The 20,630-nt window shown below is 52.5% G+C and overlaps 1 pseudogene; it reads left to right on the top strand.

Moving 5' to 3' along the window:
* The first annotated feature begins 888 nt into the window (after window positions 1-888).
* Window positions 889-20,630, top strand: part of LOC122210610 — a 42,270-nt pseudogene continuing 22,528 nt past the window's right edge.

Raw genomic sequence — 20,630 nt, 5'->3', positions numbered from 1 at the left:
TCCCTCCCCTCCTCCCTTTCTCTCTCTCTCTCTCTCTTTCTGTCTGTCTCAGAGCTTTGTTTGGAGGAGGGAACTGGAAAACCCAGCTTTGGTTTAATCCAGACGTGCAACATCTCAGGGGGCGGGAGCCAGAGAGAAAAAAGGGGACGCGGAAATTCACTCTCATTCCAGTTTTTCTTTTTAACTTTTTTTAAATGTTTATTCATTCTGGAGAGAGAGAGAGAGACAGGATGGGAACAGGGGAGGGGCAGAGAGAGAGAGGGAGACACAGAATCCGCAACTGCCCGACGCAGGGCTCGAACCCACGAACCATGAGATCATGACCCGAGCTGAAGTCAGACGCTTAACCGACCGAGCCGCCCAGGCTCCCGACCCGTTCCAAATTTTCTGAAAAGCGATTCCCTTTTGGCAGCAGGACAAACTCCATGGGAAAATTTAGTGACCCTCGTCTCCTGAGGACGGTCGCTGCACCCACTGCCTTTGGACCTCAGGTTGCTGGCCACCTCTGTAACCAAATTGCTGTTTGGTTCCTGGGTCACCATCTTCAATCACACCCTCTGGCAACAAAGCGTGACGGTACAGCTTACAGTGAGGCAGGAGCTGGACAGGCGCTGGGCAAACGGAGCCAGAGACGACACCGTCCCTACACGGGGGTGCTCACCACCTGCACAGGAGAACGCATACGCACCAGGAATTCCAGGACGGTGCAAAAAGTCTCACAGCGGAAGTCTGCACAAAATCCTGCGGGACCATGATCCTAACGACCGATTTACTGAGCTTATCCTAAGTTTCAGGAACGGTGCTCAGCCCGTTTCATAAACTACCCCATCAACGCCTCAGAAAACACCGCCCGTCTTGTTTGCCACGGTGTCCTCGCAGCTTAGCACGATGCCTGGCACGCAGGGGACGCTCAAGAAGCATTCCGCTGAGAATAGCAGCCCCGTGGGGTCTCGGAATTACCTCCAGCTCACAGAGAAGGAGACGGAGGCTCAGAGAAGTGAGATCCCAGGTCCACGTTCACAGAGAATGTAGCAGAGCTGGGATTTGGCCCGGGTCTGGCTCAGCCCGTGACCTCGAAGGCTGTGCCCTGGGGCTGATTATAGGAAAAGAAGCAATGCATGGTCTTGGGGAAGGATGTGGTTGAGAAAGGCTTTCCAAGGGAGGTGATTCTCAAGCAGGCCCTTGAAGAAGGAGCTTGCCAGGTGGACAAGCAGAGGAGGAGCATCTGGGAGGACGGGGTTCGGGGCTCGGGGGGGCAGTGGGGGGACCCAGTGCCGTGTGGCTGAGCATCAGCTCATCTGGAGAAGAGGCAGCAGCAGGAATGTAGGGGCAGCAAGACGATCACTGAAGAGACTCAGAGGCCCATTCCCCTTCCACTTCCCTCTGTGGCTCTGATCTGGAAGATTCCTCTGAACGGTGCAGGCGGTGGTTACGCCTGTGTTTGATTTATTTTATAGCTGGGGTTCCGGAACTCTTGTCTTGGCTGCAACGTATAATGTGGAATTTCCCTCCCGAGCAATTCTTCATCGTTGGCAACCCACCGGAGCGTGATTTTGGCACACTTGGGTGACGTGGCGGGGTCTCAGTTGGTGCAAGCCCGGGACGCCCCGTGTTGCTGCCCCAAATGCTCAGCCAAGGTGCGGGGGCTCCTACCAGAGGGGTCAAACCTGCCACCCTCCTCAGCGGTGGCACCAGGAACACATCTTTGTTTTTCCCACGTTGCCTTTAACTCCTCCACCGAGAGGAGGGGGAGAGCTGGGATACCGAGTGTTTTTGTTTGTATCTGTGTTTCCATGACTCATGATGTGACTTCATCTCTCCTGGGACACGTATCGCTTTCTACCTGCAGGTCATGAAAAGGTACAGGCTTCTGAATCAAAACTTAGTTGGATTCTAGTCTCGGACGTCCCAGATTGATTTACTCTAGGACCTTGAGGAGGGGAGCGTCTTAACCTTCCCTAAATACTGGTTTCCTCGTCCGCAAAACGGAAGCGACAGTCATATGTACCTTAGAGGGATTTTATAAGGTTTTAGCAGTTACCTGGGTAAAACACCACGGGTGGCCCATTGTAGGTGCTATGGACTCAATGTTTGTGTCTCCTCCAAATTTATATGCTGAACCCCTAACCCCCAGTGTGATGATGTTCGGAGGTGGGGCCCTTGGGAGGTGATTAGGGTTAGATGGGGTCAGGAGAGTGGGGCCTTGGTCTAATGGGATTAGTGTCCTTTAAAGAACAGACACCAGAGAACCCTCTCTCTCTCTCTCTCTCTCTCTCTCTCTCTCTCTCTGTCTCCTCCATGCAAGGCCCTGTCTGCAAACCAGGAAGAAGAGAGTCTTCGCTAGGAACCAAATCTGCCAGCACCTTCGTCTTGGACTTCCCAGCCTCCAGAACTGTGAGAAATACATTTCTGTCATTTAACTTCCCAGTCTGTGGTATTTTGCTACGGCAGCCGGAGCTGACTGGGACAGCAGGTACTCAGTAAATACCAGGTCATATTCTATGGGTCTCATTTCCCTTCTCCTTGAGGGCAGGGTCCACCCTCCATCTTCCTGGCTTGCAGAGTAACTTCTAGATGCCCCGTAAATGTTCGTGGAAGAATTCGGCAGTTGGCAAACGTGTAAGTAAATGGATGAGCGGGTGAGGGGGCGAGAGGCAGAGAAGCGGCCCATGGAATCCACTGACCGGAGCAGCAGATTCTCTTTCCCCCACCTCTTCCAGGGTACGAATATAGATCGACCTGGAGGCTGACCCTCACAAGGCCCTCCTGGCTCTCTAGAAGCCTTGAAGGGTGGCCTGGCCTGGGTACTGCCGTGGCTCCTTGCCCCAGAGTCAACCACAAGGCCCTGAAACTCCCTGTCTACAAAGAAGGTCCCCGGGTCAGCTGTGAAGAGAGAAGGGCCCCCAACCCAGGTGTGAACAGAGAAGTTCCCCCTCCCCAGGTGTGAACAGAGAAGGGACCCCATCCCGGGTGTGAACAGAGTAGGGCCCCACCCCAGGTGTGAACAGAGAAGTTCCCCCTCCCCAGGTGTGAACAGAGAAGGGACCCCACCCCGGGTGTGAACAGAGAAGTTCCCCCTCCTCAGGTGTGAACAGAGGAGGGCCCCCACCCCGGGTGTGAACAGAGAAGTTCCCCCTCCTCAGGTGTGAACAGAGGAGGGCCCCCACCCCGGGTGTGAACAGAGAAGTTCCCCCTCCTCAGGTGTGAACAGAGAAAGGTCCCCACCCCAGGTGTGAACAGAGAAAGATCCACATGTCAGCTGTAAACAGAGAAGGGCCCCACCCCAGGTGTGAACAGAAAAGGGGCCCCCTCCTCAGGTGTGAACAGAGAAGGGCCCCACCCCAGGTGTGAAGACAGAATGCCCCCACCCCAGGTGTGAACAGAAAAGGGGCCCCCTCCTCAGGTGTGAACAGAGAAGGACCCCCTCCTCAGGTGTGAACAGAGAAGGGCCCCACCCCAGGTGTGAAGACAGAATGTCCCCACCCCAGGTGTGAACAGAAGGGGGCCTACCCCAGGCCTGCCAGGATGGGCTCTCCCTAGAACGCAAAATTTGCTTAAAGAAAGCCCAGAGTTCACCGTATTCACCATTTTAGTTCTAAAGAGGCCCTCGGGTTCCCCAGCCCAGCCCCCACCCCCCACCCCAACAGTTAGAATGCCGGCATTGGGTCAGTGGCCTTTGTTGCCCTGTCCCCAGATATCACCTCCTTAGCCCCGTTTCCCTCACCTCCTCCTCCCCGAGTCTGCACAAAAACACCATTTGTGGGAGCCAGGCTCCCAACCTTGGCACAGAGCCACGAAGTGAAGTAATTGTCAATTAGAACTTAATTGCTGGATTTAATTTCGGTTTTTTTTTTTTCTTTTTGTCTCAATTGTTGAAAAAGTGCAGTTCCCGCCTTCGAATGTCTGATGAGTTCCTTCTGTCTGCCCCAGGAAGGGATGGGGTCGGGGGAGGGAGAGGCAGAGACGGCCCGGTGGATTTTGCGTCTCGAAGAGAATTTACAAAGTTAACCTTCCCCGGGGGCTGGACGCCAAGAGAGAAGGAGAAATCTAACTCCAAGGCTTGGTGGCAAAGGACGTTGTCCCTTAAGGCCAAATTTTCAGTGACCTTCGATGACAGCGGCGTCTGAGCCTGGCGGACGTGTGGCCTGTCGCTGCCACCACTCACAGAGGATCTCCGGGGAGCGAGGCACCTTGCACTGTCCCATCTACATCCTCCCGACAACCCTACCACCTACCGCCAGAGGGTCACAGTCCGTCCCGTGGGGAGACAGGAGGAAGCCGAGACTCACTGGGCTTCAGCACCTTGCCCAAGGTCACACAGCTGGTGCTGGAACGTGAAAGCAGCACCCCACTTCCAGCAAAGGGCCCGGCAAGTTCTCCAGGCCCCGGGGGCCACTCGGGAAAAGATGGTGATCTGCATGGATCTGGAAAATGAGAGGGCGGGCTCACGCTCCCTCCTTCCTGCTCAAGAGCAGAGAGGCCCTACGGCCCACAGCCTGCACACCCCCCTGCTCAATGGTGCCACACATCACAGGCCTCTGTAACCCACCCAAACTGCATCATTCCTCGGGCAGCTCCCGCCCAAACACCTTCCTTCCAGGAAGACTGGCTTCCATCACAACCGCCCCGGCGTCTTCTGAGAACTAATGGCGTGAAGAGGGAACTCAGCTTGGCTCAAGGACCAGCCCCGTCCTGCCTCCACCACGCACAGCTGCTGGACCCCTTAGCAGGTGCCCGGAACCGGGGTGTTCCTGACAGCAAGAGCTCTAGGAAGGCGCATTTATCTGCACACCCGGCTCAGGGTTCCTAAGGCAGAACCTCTGTGTCACTTATCACGGTGCCATCATGAAGGCCAGGTCATTCGGGGATTTGCTACACGAAACGCACTCGTCAGAAATCACAGCACTCACGTGGCCCCCTTGTGCTCCTGTGACAGTTTTAATGGAAAGTGTCGCGCCCTGGCCATATTCTCCGATAGCCTCCAACGGGGCCAAGTCCTCAGATGTTTCCGCAAACCACGGCCCCCTGGCCAAATCCGTTCCCCTGCCTGGTTTTGCACGGCCTCAGGCTAAGAGTGGTTTTTGCATTTTTCAATGAGTAGGAGACAGCAGAGGAACCGATAAACAGAAAAGAAAAATAGTATTCATGACATAGGAAAATCATATGAGATTCCAATTTCAGTGTCAATAAAGTTTTATTGGAATACAGCCACGCTCGTTCATTTGCATATTATACGTGGGGTAGTTGTGATAGAGACTATATGGCCTGCAAAGCTTGAAATATTTCCTGTCTGGCCCTTAACAGGAAAAGTTTGTCACCCTTAGTCTAGATCCTTACAGCACTTTGGTACCCAGTCTATACCTTCTTTCCCAACCCGTGTGACAGATACCTCCACAAGCCTGGGCTCCTCTCCCCATTACATGGGACTCTGAGCTCCTGCCCATCCACACTAATGCCCTGCCACAGGGCCCAGCAGGTCTGATAGGACAGTCACTGGCCCACACGTGTGGGCCACTGTCAGCAGTGAGAATGGCCCAGTGACGGAGTGTAAGCTTTGACTTTCGACTACTGGCTTCTCCATTTACCCCCTTGGGTCTCACTCAGCTCCCTCCTGTGAACAGGGAGGGAGTAGTAATCAAGCCCACGGCACCGGGCAGATGTAAGGATTAAATCAAGGATTTGGTTACAGGGCTTAGCACAGTGCCTGCCACACGGTGAACGTTCAATAAATGCTGAGCTGTGGCTGATGCGTTACAGAGACAAGAATGTGATTCCCAAACCTTTCTCGGGAGCATTTCTCAGAGTGGCTGGCCCGTCTCATGTCTCCAGTTCTCTTGCCCACTTTACCTCCTTCTTTCCTCCCGCCACCCAATTCGTGGGTTTTCCCTAAATATTTCTAACAGCTGTCTATGTGTCCCTTGCTGCGACTTAAAATGTTTCACAACTCAATTATCCTGGCTGCAAAATGGGCACAGGGCTTCCTCCCAATCTACCTGACAGAGCTGCTGAGCAAAGGAGACAGGGCAGAGGGTTTAAATTTTTTTTTTTTTTCAACGTTTTTAATTTATTTTTGGGACAGAGAGAGACAGAGCATGAACGGGGGGCAGACAGAGAGGGAGACACAGAATCGGAAGCAGGCTCCAGGCTCCGAGCCGTCAGCCCAGAGCCCGACGCGGGGCTCGAACTCACGGACCGTGAGATCATGACCTGAGCTGAAGTCGGACGCTTAACCGACCGAGCCACCCAGGCGCCCCATAGAGGGTTTAGAAAAACATTTGTGGGGGCACCTGGGTGGTTCCATCAGTTAAGCGTCCAACTTGGGCTCAGGTCACGATCTCACGATTTGTGAGTTCGAGCCCCGCGTCGGGCTCTCTGCTGTCAGCGCGGAGCCCGCGTCAGATCCTCTCTCTCTCGGTCCCTCCCCACCCTCGCACGTGCACGCGTGCACACGTGCTCTCTCTCAAAAATAAACGCTAAGAAAAAAAAAGAAATAAAATTAAAAACAAAGAAATACTTTGTGAAGTGCAGGGCCCCCTGCAGATGTTCCTTGTGATTCTTAGTATCTTGGGAGGACAGGAGACCCGAGCTGTGAGTTGAATTGTGTCCCCCCCCCACAAAATATATAATCAAGTCCTAACCCCCAGTACCTGTGAACGTGATCTTATTTGGAAACTGAGTCTTTGTGGATGAGGTCCTACTACATTAGGGTGCCGTAACCGGTGTCCTCAAAAGAGGAGGGAAATTGGGACGCAGAGACAGAGAGAAGAATGCCTTATGACAAGGGGGACGGTCACAGGAGTGATGCCAAGCCAGGGAACGGCCAGGACGGCCGGCAACCATCAGAAGCCAGAGAAAGACGGGACGGATTCTTCCCTAGAGCCTTCAGAGGGAGCACAGCCCTGCTGACTTTCATGCTCAGCTTGTAGCTTCCGGAACTTTGAGACGGTGCGTTTCTGCGTGAGCCTCCAAGATCGTGGTTGTTATGGTGGCCCGAGGAAACTCGTATGAGTACGACGAACCTCTTACCGGTGAAGCCCCCAGAGCTACCCTCCGTCGGTTTACTCCGGCCAGGCTCCCTCCTGGCAGGGTTCCCCATCATGCCAGCCCCCAGACCGCGACGAACACAAGGCAGTGTGCCACCCCAGGACCTCAGCACGGCAGATGCCAGGGGCACAGCTGCTGACGTCGAAAGGCACCGTGCCAGCGCTCTGTGATCGAGCCAGGCCTTCCTCGCTGGTGGCCTTTGTTTGCTTGCAAAGGAGCGGAATGGAAAAGAGCCCATTTGAAAATGGGGCTGGGCTTCTGCATGACGCTTAGAGCTCATCAAGCCCTAATAAAAGTGAAAAATTACCTCTGGTGTCCCCAGAGCCAGAATTCATCTGTTATTAATGAAACCCACCCCAAAATAGAGCTTGGAGGAATGAGCCTCAGACAGATTTTTTTTTTTTTTAAACAGTGAAAGAGAGTGTCCGCCCATGACCTCTGGGCTCGTATCAGGAGGTGTGCTTGTCCACCTTCTTGCCTACACCATTCCACCCCTCTGTCTGAGAAGGTCGCTCCCCAGGCCCAGATCTAATCCAGCTCAAATGCTGCCTCCTCCTCCATGAAGCTTTCCAGGATGTACTCCAACCAGGGCTGGCTTCCTAGATCTGTGACCTGTGCTGTCACACAGCCCCCTGAGCTCGCAAGGACCCACGGTTGAGTTAATGCCCTGCTGTCACGGTCTTGAAACTCCTAATCATTTTCAAACAAGCGGCCTTAGATTTCCATTTTGCACTGGGTCCCACAAATTCCGTAGCTGGTCCGAAGTCCTACCTTCTCCAGCCAACCAGGCAGAGCGATCTCTCCTCCCTCTGGACCCTCGAGATACCCACCGACCCATAAATCTCGCCATTATTCACTCAAGGAATAGCATCAAGCACCAGCTGGGCAACGTGACTCAGCAGCCAAGAGGGCAATTCCAGCCCCCCTGTCACACTCCAGGATGAGGCAGACAAATCGAACACAAGAAGGGCAGGGGCGCCTTGGTGGCTCAGTCGATTAAACATCCGACTTCAGCTCAGGTCATGAATGATCTCAGGTCCGTGAGTTCGAGCCCCGCATCGGGCTCTGTGCTGACAGCTCAGAGCCTGGAGCCCGCTTCAGATTCTGTGTCTCCCTCTCTCTCTGCCCCTCCCCCACTCATACTCTGTCTCTCTCTCTCTCTCCCTCAAAAATAAATATTTTAAAAATAAAAAAAAAAAAACACAATAAGGGCAGATTCAAAATCCTCTTACTTTCTCAAAGTGAGCTTCAATTTCTACTTGTGTGCAGATTCTATATACTCGTCACTTCTGCCCTAATAATACTTCAACGGCTCCTGCAATAAAGACCAAAAAATCCCTAAGTCGGCCTGTGGGACGTGACGCACGCCCCACCCCCCATCTCCTTCTGTCCTGGCCGGGGGTCCCCAGACTTCTGATACTCGGTGTGAGTCTGTTAAGGCTGCCACAGACCGGGTGACTTACACAACTGAAACCGATTCGCTCACATCTCTGGAGGCCGGAGTCCAAGATCGATGTCAAGGTGGGATTCTCCTGAGGCTTGTCCCCTGGGCTTGTCGATGGCCGTCTTCTGCCTCTGTCTTCATGTGGTCTCGGCTCTGGGCACACGCATCCCTGGTGTCTGAGCCTCTTTTGGTGAGGACCCCAGTCCTATTGGATTAGGACCCCACCCTTGTGACTCATTTAGCCTTAATTACCTCCTTAAAGTCCCCACCTCCAAATGCCATCATATGGGGGGTTAGGGTTTCGACACACGAATGGGGAGTGTGGGGACACAATTCAGCCCAGAATATACTCCCTGTGTCACAGGCACATGAAGTTTTCTCCGCTCAAAATGCCCTTTATTTCATAAGCTCCTGTGCGTCTTTCAGGTCTCAGTGCCAACATCACCGCCTCCCAGAAGCCCTTCCAGATTGCCCTGGATCCTCAACCATCTCACCCCACCCAGCACTCCAGCCTGCACTCCACCTGCGTGTGTGATTACCGGATTCGCCTGCGCCTCCTCCATCAGACTGTGAGTCCTGCTGCAGCCTGAACTCACGCCTCTCCCTCCTGTTGGATCTCCAGTCCCCAGCCCTGCTCTGGGAATATCGAAGGCGCCTGACTACTAGATGCTGAACTTACCTTGACAAGAGAAACCATGAGCTCCTGATGAGAACAAGACCCCCCTGCAGCCCCCCAAGACACTTGACAGTTAGTGAACACGCCATTAGGTAAACGGTCAGCCACAGGGAACGCGTCAGCTCTGCTCCCATGTCTCCCAGATTCCGCCCCAGGCTCTAGATTTTGGTAACTATAACCCAAACATACCAGCTTGATATAAGATCTAGTTCTTATCTTGTGATGGTCAATTGTTAAATATTAACAGCCATCATTCACAAGGAGAATTTTTACGTGCCAGGAATTAACATATATGTGTTATACATGCCATTTCATTTAAATTTTATCATAATTCTTGGAGTGCCTGGGTAGCCCCATCAGTTGAGCATCCATCTGGCTTTGGCTCAGGTCCTGATCTCGCAGTTTGTGAGTTTGAGCCCCGCGTCGGGCTCTGTGCTGACAGCTCGGAGCCTGAAGCCTGCTTTGGATTCCGTGCCTCCCTCTCTCTCTGCCCCTCCTCTGCTCTCTCTCTCTCTCTCAAAAATAAATAATAAGCATTAAAAAATTAAATTTTATCATAATTCTGTAAGATATTTAACCTATTTTTAGGTAAGAATTTGAGGTTTAAAGAGAATATCAATGAGAACTCTTTTTGGTGTAAGTGACAGAACATCCAGTTCAAACTGGCTTAAAAGAAAGAGGAAATTACTGGGTCTCATAACTGAAAAGACCAGAGGTGGACGAGAAGGGCTTCAGGCTCTGTGTGATCCAGGAGCTCATAAATGTCATGAGGATGCTGGCCCCATTTCTCTCTGCTTCTTCAGGCCTTTCCTTCCTCTGTGCTTTAATCTTCAGCTTGCTCCTTCTTGCAAAAGAAGTTCTTGATCACGAATCTTTACTCGTTAACTGTTTTCCGGGGAAAAACACACGGTCTTTGCAAGAAGGCCCAACAAGGCGGTCTCTTTGCATCTCATTGGACCACACTGTGATTAAGTTAAGGATCCTGAAATGAAGATTTTCCTGGCTCATCTGGGTGAGCCCTGAGTGCCATGACAAGTGTCCTCACAAGAGAGAGGCAGTGGGAGATTAGACACACCTAGAACAGGAGGCAATGTGACCACGGAGACAAGATTAGATTTATGGAGCCAGAAGCCAAAGAATGCCAGGCAGCCACCAGAAGCTGGAAGAGGCAAGGAATGGATTCTCCCCTAGAGTCTTGGGGTTTGGCCCAGCAAGGTTGATTTCGGACTTCTGACCTCCAGAGTTGAGACAGGATACATTTCTGCTGTTTTAAGCTATGATGCTCTGATCATTTGATGTAGCAGTAATAGGAAACGAATACGTCACCTGACACCCACACACTTCTGGGCAAGAGCACACAGGACATGTTCACGTCACCATACAACCTCAGCTGGGCACATACATGGTAGCTTCTGGATGTCGCTAGGGTCCCTCCCAGGACTTCGCGTTTGGCTTTGCAAGCAAGGGGGCCTCAGAGGAACAGGGTCGCTCTGGCCAGGTGCTGAGGCCAGACTGCAGGGGGGCATGGGTTGAAAGAGGACACCTGGAAGGAGAGCCTCTCCCTGAGCCGCGTGACAGGTGACGCGGTGGGGGTGGGGAGAGGGGGTCTGCTCAGGTTCTGGATACCTTCTGAAGGTCGAACCGGTGGGCGTTCCGGATGGGATGAATGTGGCATGTGAGACGCGGGAAGAAGTCAAGGATGACCGCACGGTTTTGGTCGGAGCAGCTGAGAGGATGGTGTTGCTGTGAACGGAGAGAAGGAAGCGTCATACCCCGTATCGCGCGGTGTCCCCAGAGCCCCATAACACAGGAAAGCCCTCTGGATTCTGAGTCCCCGGAGCACGTCCATAATTTAAAAAGAGGTGGAATCATCTCTGTCTTGATTTTTTTTCTTTCTTTCTTTTTTTTTTTTTTTTTGCCTTTGCTGTTCCCTGTAGACCTTTCTCTTCCCTGCAGCTGCTGTTTTCCCCAGGAAACACCTGTTTCTCCCCACCCCACAGGTGATGCTCTCACCTCCCAGGATGCCTTCCCTTCGCCCCAGCTTGGTCTCTGTGCTGCCTTTTAAGGACCCAACTTGTGTTGCAAGTTGTCCCCCGGTCTCCCTGCGGATTGAGGCAGAGGAGCTTTTGAGGAGACTTCCCAGCTGATTAAGTGGCTTGGTCCCCACCCCCAGCCCCACCCCCCCTCCTTCTGTGCTGCTGACAGCCTGCTCCTCCCACAGATTTACAAGGAAGGGGTGTGGGGGGGGGGCGTTGGGGATGAGCTGAAAGCTTGAAGCCTGAAATGCCAAAATCTGCACTGTCTCCAAGGTGGTGTTCGGGAACAGGAATCCGACAGCCACAAACCGAAACCCCTCGTAGATGCTGTGTATATGTGTACTTGTGTGTGGATATGCGTGCATGTGTCCATGCGTGTGGAGGCGGGGCGAGGTAAGGGTCTAGTGTCATTACGAGTTCTAGAGCCTAAACCATATTCTCCAGGGGAAGTCACAACATACAACTAATGAATCTGTTGTCTGGTCTGGGTGAAAGCATTTATTTGCTCTGTTAAAACCTCTCCTGAACTAAACGATAATCATAATCTTGACAATGATAGCTGCAGCCTCGGCAGTTGGTAGGCGCCCCTGTTACCATTTTACGGATGAGAAAACTGAGGCTGAGGTCATCTTCCCCGAGTCACTTGCTGGCTCTTTCCCAGCTCCGGTCCTCTGCACTTGACTATTTCCCCTGCCTGGCTTTCCTCCCACCGCCTGGCTTTCCCCTCCCCGGGCTCTGCGGCAGCTGTGTCCTCATCCTTCTCACCCTTCATGGTTCTGCTCAAATGTCACTTCCTCCAGGAAGCCTCCCCGACCATTCTCTACAGTGGACCCCCCCACCCCCCGCCCACCACTCCTGGTTTCTATCCAATCACTCCATGTTCTTCTCAAAACTTGATGTGATCTAAGTTGTTATTGTTCATTTATCCACCTGATTAGAGTATGCCTTTCTCCCTTAGAAAATAAACTCCCTCCTCCTGGAAGGTGGGCATCTACCCTGTCTTTTTCACTCCCACGGCCCAGAAGCTAGAGCAGGACTCAATAAACGAAACTCTGGCCGGGTCCTCTATTTTACTGCACCGGTCCCAGCATTTTGTGCCTTCCTCTGCATCACTGTTCATTGCACAGTGGGCCCCGTGGTAAGCACGTTCCTGATCCAGACGGGAATGTTCCAGTGCTCTGAGCACAGAGCTCCTGACGCTGTCCTGCAGAGAAGGCCCCAGGTGCAGGCCGAGGTGACCGCGGGAGACCCAGCAGAGAGCATTTCGGTTTCTCGGAGATAAAGTGACCTGGGGCAGAGTGTTCGCTCCAAAAATAGAGACAAGGGGACCGATTTGAGAGGCGCTTAGGGGGTAAAAGCAACAATACAAACCAGGGGGAGAGGAAAGTCTCGAGGAGGACTCCGAGATGCCTGGATGGAGAGAGGGAATACCAGAGGGGCTGACCTTGGGGTCACTTACTCCAAAGACACTTTTCTCCCGGGGAACAAAGGATGCTATAGCGTCAAAGGCTAATGTCCTGATGAAACGGTCTTCCAAAAAAATTACATTTTAGGTAAGCTTCTCAGCCTTTAAATGTCCAGGAGAAGTTTTTGCCCGCATGATGGACGTGTTCTATAATCTGTACTGTCTGATGTGGCAGGAGAGTCACATGTGGCTGCCGAGCAGCTGAAATTTTACCTAATTTATTCTGGTTTTGGCTGGTGACTACCATATGGGACGCCGCAGCTCTAGATGAAACGACCAATTCACGGGAAGTATGGAGGGTATACTCGAGCACGTGAACGTGCAAGCAGCAAAGTCCACACAGGAGAGGCTTTCCAGGGCCCAAGCAAAAACTGGTTTCTTCCGCAAATAAATTGCAAGGGTTAAAAAAGAGAGAGGCAGACGGGAAATCTGTACATTAAAGGATACTTCAATGACATATTAACCAATCACAATGCGTGGGTCTTGTCTAGATCTGACTCAAACGGAAGAATTGTAAATAAAAGTACATTTACGGGGGCCCCCGCATGGCTCAGTCGGTTAAGCGTCCGACTTCGGCTCAGGTCATGATCTCACAGTTCATGAGTTCGAGCCTTGTGTCTGGCTCTGTGCTGACAGCTCAGAGCCTGGAGCCTGCTTCGGATTCTGTGTCTCCCTCTCTCTCTGCCTCTCCCCCGCTCGTGCTCTCTCTCTCTCTCAAAAATAAATAAACATTAAAAAAATACAGTTACTAAATAATTAAATATTTGAACACCATCCATACAATCGCTGGTATTTTAAAAATAATTTTTAATGTCATAATGGCCTTGTGGTTATGTTTATTATGTTTCAGAGATACATATTAAAATGCTATATTTATGGATCATGTAATACGACGCCCAGTATTGGCTTTAAAATAAGGGAAGGGACGGGCGCCTGGGAGGCTCAGTCAGTTGAACGTTGGACTCTTCGTGTTGGCTCAGGTCACGATCTCACAGTTGGTGACATCAAGGCCCTTATTGGGCTCCAAGCTGTCAGTGCAGAATCCTGCTTGGGATTCTCTCTCTTCCTCCTTCTCTGCCCCTCCACTGTTCACACACACACTCTCTCTCTGTCTCTCTCAAAATAAATAAACTTAAAAAAAAAAGAATTTAAAATAAGGGAGGGGAAATGGATAGCAGTAGGAATAAGACAGGATTATCCTGAGTTCATGCTGTTTCGGGAGACCATTGTGTCATTTTTGCCTATGTTAGGACTTTCCCCATAATTATAACGTTAAAAATTATATTAAGCAACATGAACCTGCTCCCAAATAAAAGCTATTTTAGGCATAATCTTGCCAGGCCACCTGGGTCCCCTATGGATGTGCTATCATAATATCCCGTGTCCCTTCCCACAGCAACAGGACAGCATTTGAGTGACACCTCTCCTCCCCGACTTGCCAAACTTCTTTCCGGTGTTGTAAAAGCAAAAGAAACCTTAAAGGAAGATGCTCACTTATTTTCACCTCTTAAAAATCAGTCTCCAAAGGAGGAGCATTCCTCACTCTTTCCAAATGATTGCCCTCTGCCTCAGGATTATTTCCAACTCCATCTAAAAACATCTTGACCTACAGCCTCCCTCCTCTCTTCTCCCTTCCCCCTCCCCCCACCAGCTCTGCATCCCCGGGGGCTGGACCACTTTGACCTCCCCTGGCAGTGCTGCCCTCCCTCTCACCTCTTGCACGTGTGGTCTGTGCGTCTGGAACACCCCGTTACATGATCGGCCCGAGAGGCAGAGCAGGTGCAAAGGCGGAGAGAGGGTCGAGCGCAGAACAGCAACTTGAGTTCCAGGAAATTTAAATTTTTTTTTTAACATTTATTTATTTTTGAGACAGAGAGAGACGGAGCATGAACAGGGGAGGGTCAGAGAGAGAGGGAGACACAGAATCTGAAACAGGCTCCAGGCTCCGAGCAGTCAGCCCAGAGCCCGACGTGGGGCTCGAACTCACATACCGCGAGATCGTGACCTGAGCCGAAGTCGGACGCTTCACCCACTGAGCCACCCAGGCGCCCCGAGTTCCAGGAAATTTAATAAGCAGCGTTACAAAACTGAGAGCCATCCTGGGCAGCGTAGCTGGGGACATCTTTCACAGGCGGCTGCCCTTTCTCTGCAGTCATTCTGGCCCATATGTCTGTAAGTACTAATTAGGATTCTAACATTCACAGACACCGAATATCAGTGGCTTCAACAAGACAAGAGCTGGTTTCTCACTCAGCAGGAGGTTTTCGGGGAAGGTGGGTTTCTCTGCCCCAGGATTGGGTCCAGTGAATCAACCAAGTCTGATGCACAGTTTGGTAAAGGCTTCTCTGAAGTCTTGCACGAAGGACACACACCTGTTGGGGGAACCCATCCGTCTGGGCTCACGGTTGGATCTCGGCGTTTAGCACATTGCCGTCACATCCTGGCAGACCCCTGGGAAGTGCCGTGCTTCGCACACAACCGAGATTCAATAAATATTAGCTTAATTGATTTAAATCTGTGCGCCTGCAAATATACGTGTATGTGGGTGTAAACGTGTTTATGCAGAGATCTCTGCCAAAACAACATATGGGAAAACGTGTCATCTCTGTGAGAATAGAAGACAAGGGAAGTGCCAGCCGAAAACCGCTCCATTGTTCAGGTAATTCTTTCTCCAGTTCACCTTGGAGAAGAAACTGTCCATATCTGAACAGGACATTTTCAGGGCTTCTGTTGGCAGCCGTCATGAAAGAGGGTCACGCCCTCTCCTCCCTTTCTCTTCCCGTCCTTCTGACCATCCTTTTCACATCTTCTTTGTGAACCGTCTTCGTCTGCCTGTTTCTCAAATGGTGATGCTCCTGGGGGCTCTTGTCACCCTACCACACGCTCTCCCTGGTAGGCTCAGCCACTCCCGTGGCCCTGTTTGCCATCTATGTGCCCACATCTCCCCAGTAGATACGAGGAACCCAGATCGTTCCCAGAGCTCCCGTCCTGAACATACAGCTGCCCGTGGTGGTGGTCATTTCCACAACGCCTGACCATGGTTCCGTCCTTGGGGAGACCTGCTTTGACCCCTGGCCCCTCATCGCCCCCCTCAGCTGCTTGTCTCTGGGGTTCCCTGGCCCTTGCAAGACAGCTCAAGCTCTGGTACTTTCCGGGCATCCACTTGGCTTGTGGGAACTCATGTTTTCTGGACACCAGAAAGCCTCTTCTGCTCTCTTCCCCAGCCCTACTCAAAGAGGTGGAGGGGCTGGATGGGTCAGGCTATTCCATGAGCAGGTGTTCAAGAGGGGAAGAAGATTCCAGGCTCATCACCTCACAGCCCCTCCTAGCGCTATGAGTACCTCCAGACTGACCTGGGGACCCCATGCCCCACACTCAATGGGGTGCTGTAGAAAGAGCTCAGGCTCTGCAGCCTGCCTGGCAATAATGGCATTCACTAAGCCACCCACCAGACACGGGGCTGGGGCAAGTTACTTCACTTCTCTGTGCCTCAGTTTCCCTACCTGTAGAGTAAGACAGTAACGGTAACTGTCATAGGGGGTTGTAGTGCAGATTAAATAAGTCAGTAACTGTAAAGCGTCTAGAACCATGCCTGGCCCATAGCAAACACTTCAATTGTCTCTGTCAAGTACATTAAAAAAAAAAAAAAATCACAGGAATTTGTTGAATGGACAAAGGAATGAAATGGAAGAATGAACGTAGCCCAACCGACCTGGGTTCTAATCACAGCACTGCCCTGTATATGCTTTACTGGGAGTGTCTAAGAGGCCAGGGCCTAAGAATTCAAATAGACCATGAGTGTATTACCGATAAAGCGAAAGAGCCCAGAGACATTAAACAACTTACCCGTCACCACACAGATAGTATATCTTGAGCCCAACTCTGCTCTCAGACTTTCTCTCTTTTCTTTACAATGATTTAAATATAGTTTTAAAAAGGAACATACGTCCGGGGCGCCTGGGTGGCTCAGTCGGTTGAGCGTCTGACTTCGGCTCAGGTCATCATCAGGTTTGTGAGTTCGAGCCCCGCGTCAGGCTCTGGCTGACAGCTCGGAGCCTGGAGCCTGCTTCAGATTCTGTGTCTCCCCCTCTCTCTGCCCCTCCCCTGCTCATGCTCTGTCTCTCCCTGTCTCTTTTTATTTATTTTTTTTTAATTTTTAACGTTTATTCATTTTTGAGACAGAGAGAGACAGAGCATGAATGGGGGAAGGTCAGAGAGAGAGAGGGAGGCACAGAATCTGAAACAGGCTCCAGGCTCTGAGCTGTCAGCACAGAGCCGGACAAGGGGCTCGAACTCACAGACGGTGAGATCATGACCTGAGCCGATGTCGGACGCCCAACCGACTGAGCCACCCAGGCGCCCCTCCCTGTCTCTTAACAATAAAAAAAAAAACGTTAAAAAAATTAAAAATAAATAAAAAAGAACATATGTCCATGATTTTAAAAAGTTAAATATGCCAGGGGCACCTGGGTGGCTCAGTCGGTTAAGTATCCAACTTCAGCTCAGGTCGTGATCTCATGACTCATGAGTTCTAGTCCCACATCAGGCTCTGTGCTGACACCTCAGAGCCTGAAGTCTGCTTCGGATTCTGTGTCTTCTCTCTCTCTGTCCCTCCCCTGCTCACGCTCTGTCTCTCTCAAAAATAAATAGACATTAAAAAATTTTTTGTAAGTTAAATGCTCCAGAAGTATGTATAGTAAAATCAAATTCCTGCTCCTTTCCCTGAGTCTCTGTCCCTGAGTGTGGAAGCCCCAGCCGGAGATGATAACAATTTGTACATTTAGGAGCTTGTCACATGTCATTATAGAGCCGTCGTGTTGCTTTTAAAGGCCACAGAGTGGGGCGCCTGGGTGGCTCAGTCGGTTAAACGGCCGACTTCGGCTCAGGTCATGATCTCGTGGTCCGTGAGTTCGAGCCCCGCGTCGGGCTCTGTGCTGACAGCTCAGAGCCCGGAGCCTGTTTCAGATTCTGTGTCTCCCTCTCTCTGACCCTCCCCCGTTCATGCTCTGTCTTTCTCTGTCTCAAAAATAAATAAACGTTAAAAAAAAAAAAAAATTTAAAGGCCACAGAGTGTTTCACTGTAAGAGTGCCTGGCATCTCAGTTAACCTGTCCTCTGTAGATACACATGTAAGTTATTTCTGATCTTTTACTACCCGTAATGTCCTTACGCACACGTCCCTGAGCAAAGGCGTGAATGCGTGTGCAGGATGAATGCTGAGCAGTGGTGTCCCTGGTCAGGGGTTAGTGCATTTTCCTTTTTGAGAGAGCTCACTAAATGGCTTTGCCAAGAGGCTGTGCCTTCCAACAGCAGTGACGGTGAGTGCTGGTATCTCCCCTTAACAGCAGGTTTGCAGACGTCTGTATTTTGCCCAGTTTAACAGGTGAACATGATCTGTCACGGAAGTTGTAATTTGTGGTGTTTTTCCCCCCAACGGTGAGGGTGAGGACCCTCCATATGTTTAAAGGCCACTGTTACTTAGTTTTCTCTGAACTCAGAACTCTGTTCATGCCTTTCTCTTCTCTTTTGAGTTGCTAGTCTTTGTTTGTTTATTTTTCAGAGAGCGAGAGTGAGTGGGGCAGGGGCAGAGAGAGAGGGAGAGAGAGAGTCCCAAGCAGACTCCCCACTGCCAGCGCAGAGCCCGAGGCAGGGCTCGAACCTATGAAATGTGAGATCATCACCAGAGCACTTAACTGACTGAGCCACCCTGCACCCCTGGAAATGTTGGATTTCATGAAACGATTTATGCCAAGCTTCTTTTCTTATGTGGAGTCTGAACTTTTGTGTCAGGTTTAAAAAGACAAAGTCCTGGGCCTGGCGTCGGGCGACAGGGGCGGGGGACTCGGGCGGAGCCCCCGCGGCCGGGTTAGGGAGGGCCGGGCCCGCAACGACCGGTTACACGCGCTGCCCTGGCGTCCCCCGCAGATGTCACGAGCCGGGGGCCTCGTCATATTCCGGACGGTGAGCGGCCGAGGGCGCCGGGCCCCGGGGCCGCCCCCGACCCGCCGGGACGGGCTCCAGATTTTGGCTAAGGAAAGGGGGAGATGCACTAAGCAAGGCCCGCCAGGAGGCACATTTTGGAGATCGATCAGCTTGAAGATCTTGCAGAGGCCGATCCGTTCTCCTTCAGAGAGTTTCTGAAAACCCAGAACCCGGGCCTGTCGGGAGAAGACACCGCCAACAACAGGATTTATTCAAAGGAACCCGCAAGGCACCTGCCGGGACTGGGCCGCAGCTCCCCAACCCCCCAGACCGTGGGGTACGGCCTGGAATAGCAGCAGCCGTTTTTCGAGGACCCTACAGGGGCTGGTGACCTTCTGGACGAGGACGAGGGGTGGATCGGGGCCTACTCGCCGTCCAGTGGTGGAGGCTCCTCCTCCTCCACCCCGTGGGAGCTGGTGGGGCCCGAGACCCTGCCCCCGTGGATGCTGAGCGACCCTGACTCCCGCGCCTGCCTCTCTCTCCGGCGGGGAGCCCCAGCGCACACATCGCGGCTCCCGGAGAGTCTCTGGGGGACAGGCGCCCGCGGACGCTGCAGATACGCCACGAAGCGCTGAAAGCTGAAAATTCTAGGCCGAGAGGAAAGCCGCCTGAGGTCCAGAGCTTCTCCGAAACTCAGGCAGAAACGGGGAGGACGCTGGAGCGGAAGCCGGAAGCGAAAACGATAAAGGCGGAAAGTGACGGCCGAGATCTGGAGTCAGTGGTCCAGCAGGGGCAGCAGCACCTGGCGCCGTTGACAAACCGGGCCGTAAGGGCGGAAGGTCCCATCCTGAAACCGAAGCGGGACAGAAGCTCGCTGCAGGCCTAGGTCTCGAACTTCAAGCGCCAGAAGGAGGCCTTGCGGTCGGGCCAGGGCGCCGCGCCTGCAGGGGGCGAGGCAGACCACCCACGTGGCCTCGCAGAACCTTCGCGTCCGCGGGAACAACACCGGCTCCTCCATCCGGCAGCTGGTTTCTGGAGCGGAAGCGTTGAATCGTGTTGCCGAAATCCTTCAATCCGTAGACAGAATTTCCGAAATGCAAGATGAGGAAGAGGAGTCTTGAGAGCCGTGAGGTGCCCCCAGGTCGCAGCCCTGCTTCCGCCCGGCCGCCGCCGCTCGCTGGGCTTGAAAATGCCGTTGTGTCTTTACGTACGGGGTCCTCGGCCGTAGCGAAAGTATTGATCGTGCCGCTGATTTCACGACCTAAACAGCGCTGGCAGCCAGGGGCAGCGAGGAGCCCCCCGCGTGTGAGAGCTGCACCCGGTTTCTATGCGCCCCTTCCTGGTGAGCTCCTGCTACTTGGCGGACTAGTGCTCCTTCAAGAAGACGTTTCTGTGAAAGCCGGTGGTGTTTTGAAGTTACTAAACATGAACACGACCGTTCCGTCGTAAGTGTTTTCCGTCGTCATTCCAGAATGTTAATCGTAAGGTAAGGTCAGTCGATCGTCCTCGATTCCGTAAGGAGCGGGGGTAGGTGAGCCGCAGCTCTGTGCTCGCCTGCCAAGGCCCTAGTGCCTCCTTGACCTCATTTGGTGCCCCGGCTGGCTCAGAGTCCACTCCTGGGGCCTCGGGGTCAGGGGCGGCTCGGACAGTTGGAGACCTGAGCCTGGATGCCCCGAGTGGGGGCGCTGCTGTCCTTCCGCGGGGTCCCAGGTCACGCGGGCGCGACCATCTCAAGGCATCTGTGGGCCTTCAGACTCGAAAAGCTGCTTTGGCTGGAGGGTTTTGATGCGTGTTGCAAATGGCATCTCGTACAATCAAGTTTGGAATTCAGGGATTTGGAGTGTGTGCGCAGGCTTCCTGGGTCAGCACGAGGTCTCCCAGGGTGCTTTTCCAGCCGCTTTCCAATGTAGGGGGGGCACCACACCACAAAAAGGGCATACCCCTTTTTGACCACTTTTCTCTAGATGTTATTTTTTTTAAATACATGTCCTCTCTTCTGTTCAAATAGACAGCTTTCCTATTTAATAAATTGTAAAACTCACAC

This window comes from Panthera leo, chromosome F2 (assembly GCF_018350215.1).
Source record: "Panthera leo isolate Ple1 chromosome F2, P.leo_Ple1_pat1.1, whole genome shotgun sequence".
NCBI classification, from domain to species: domain Eukaryota; kingdom Metazoa; phylum Chordata; class Mammalia; order Carnivora; family Felidae; genus Panthera; species Panthera leo.
This window is presented reverse-complemented; position numbering and strand designations above follow the sequence as displayed.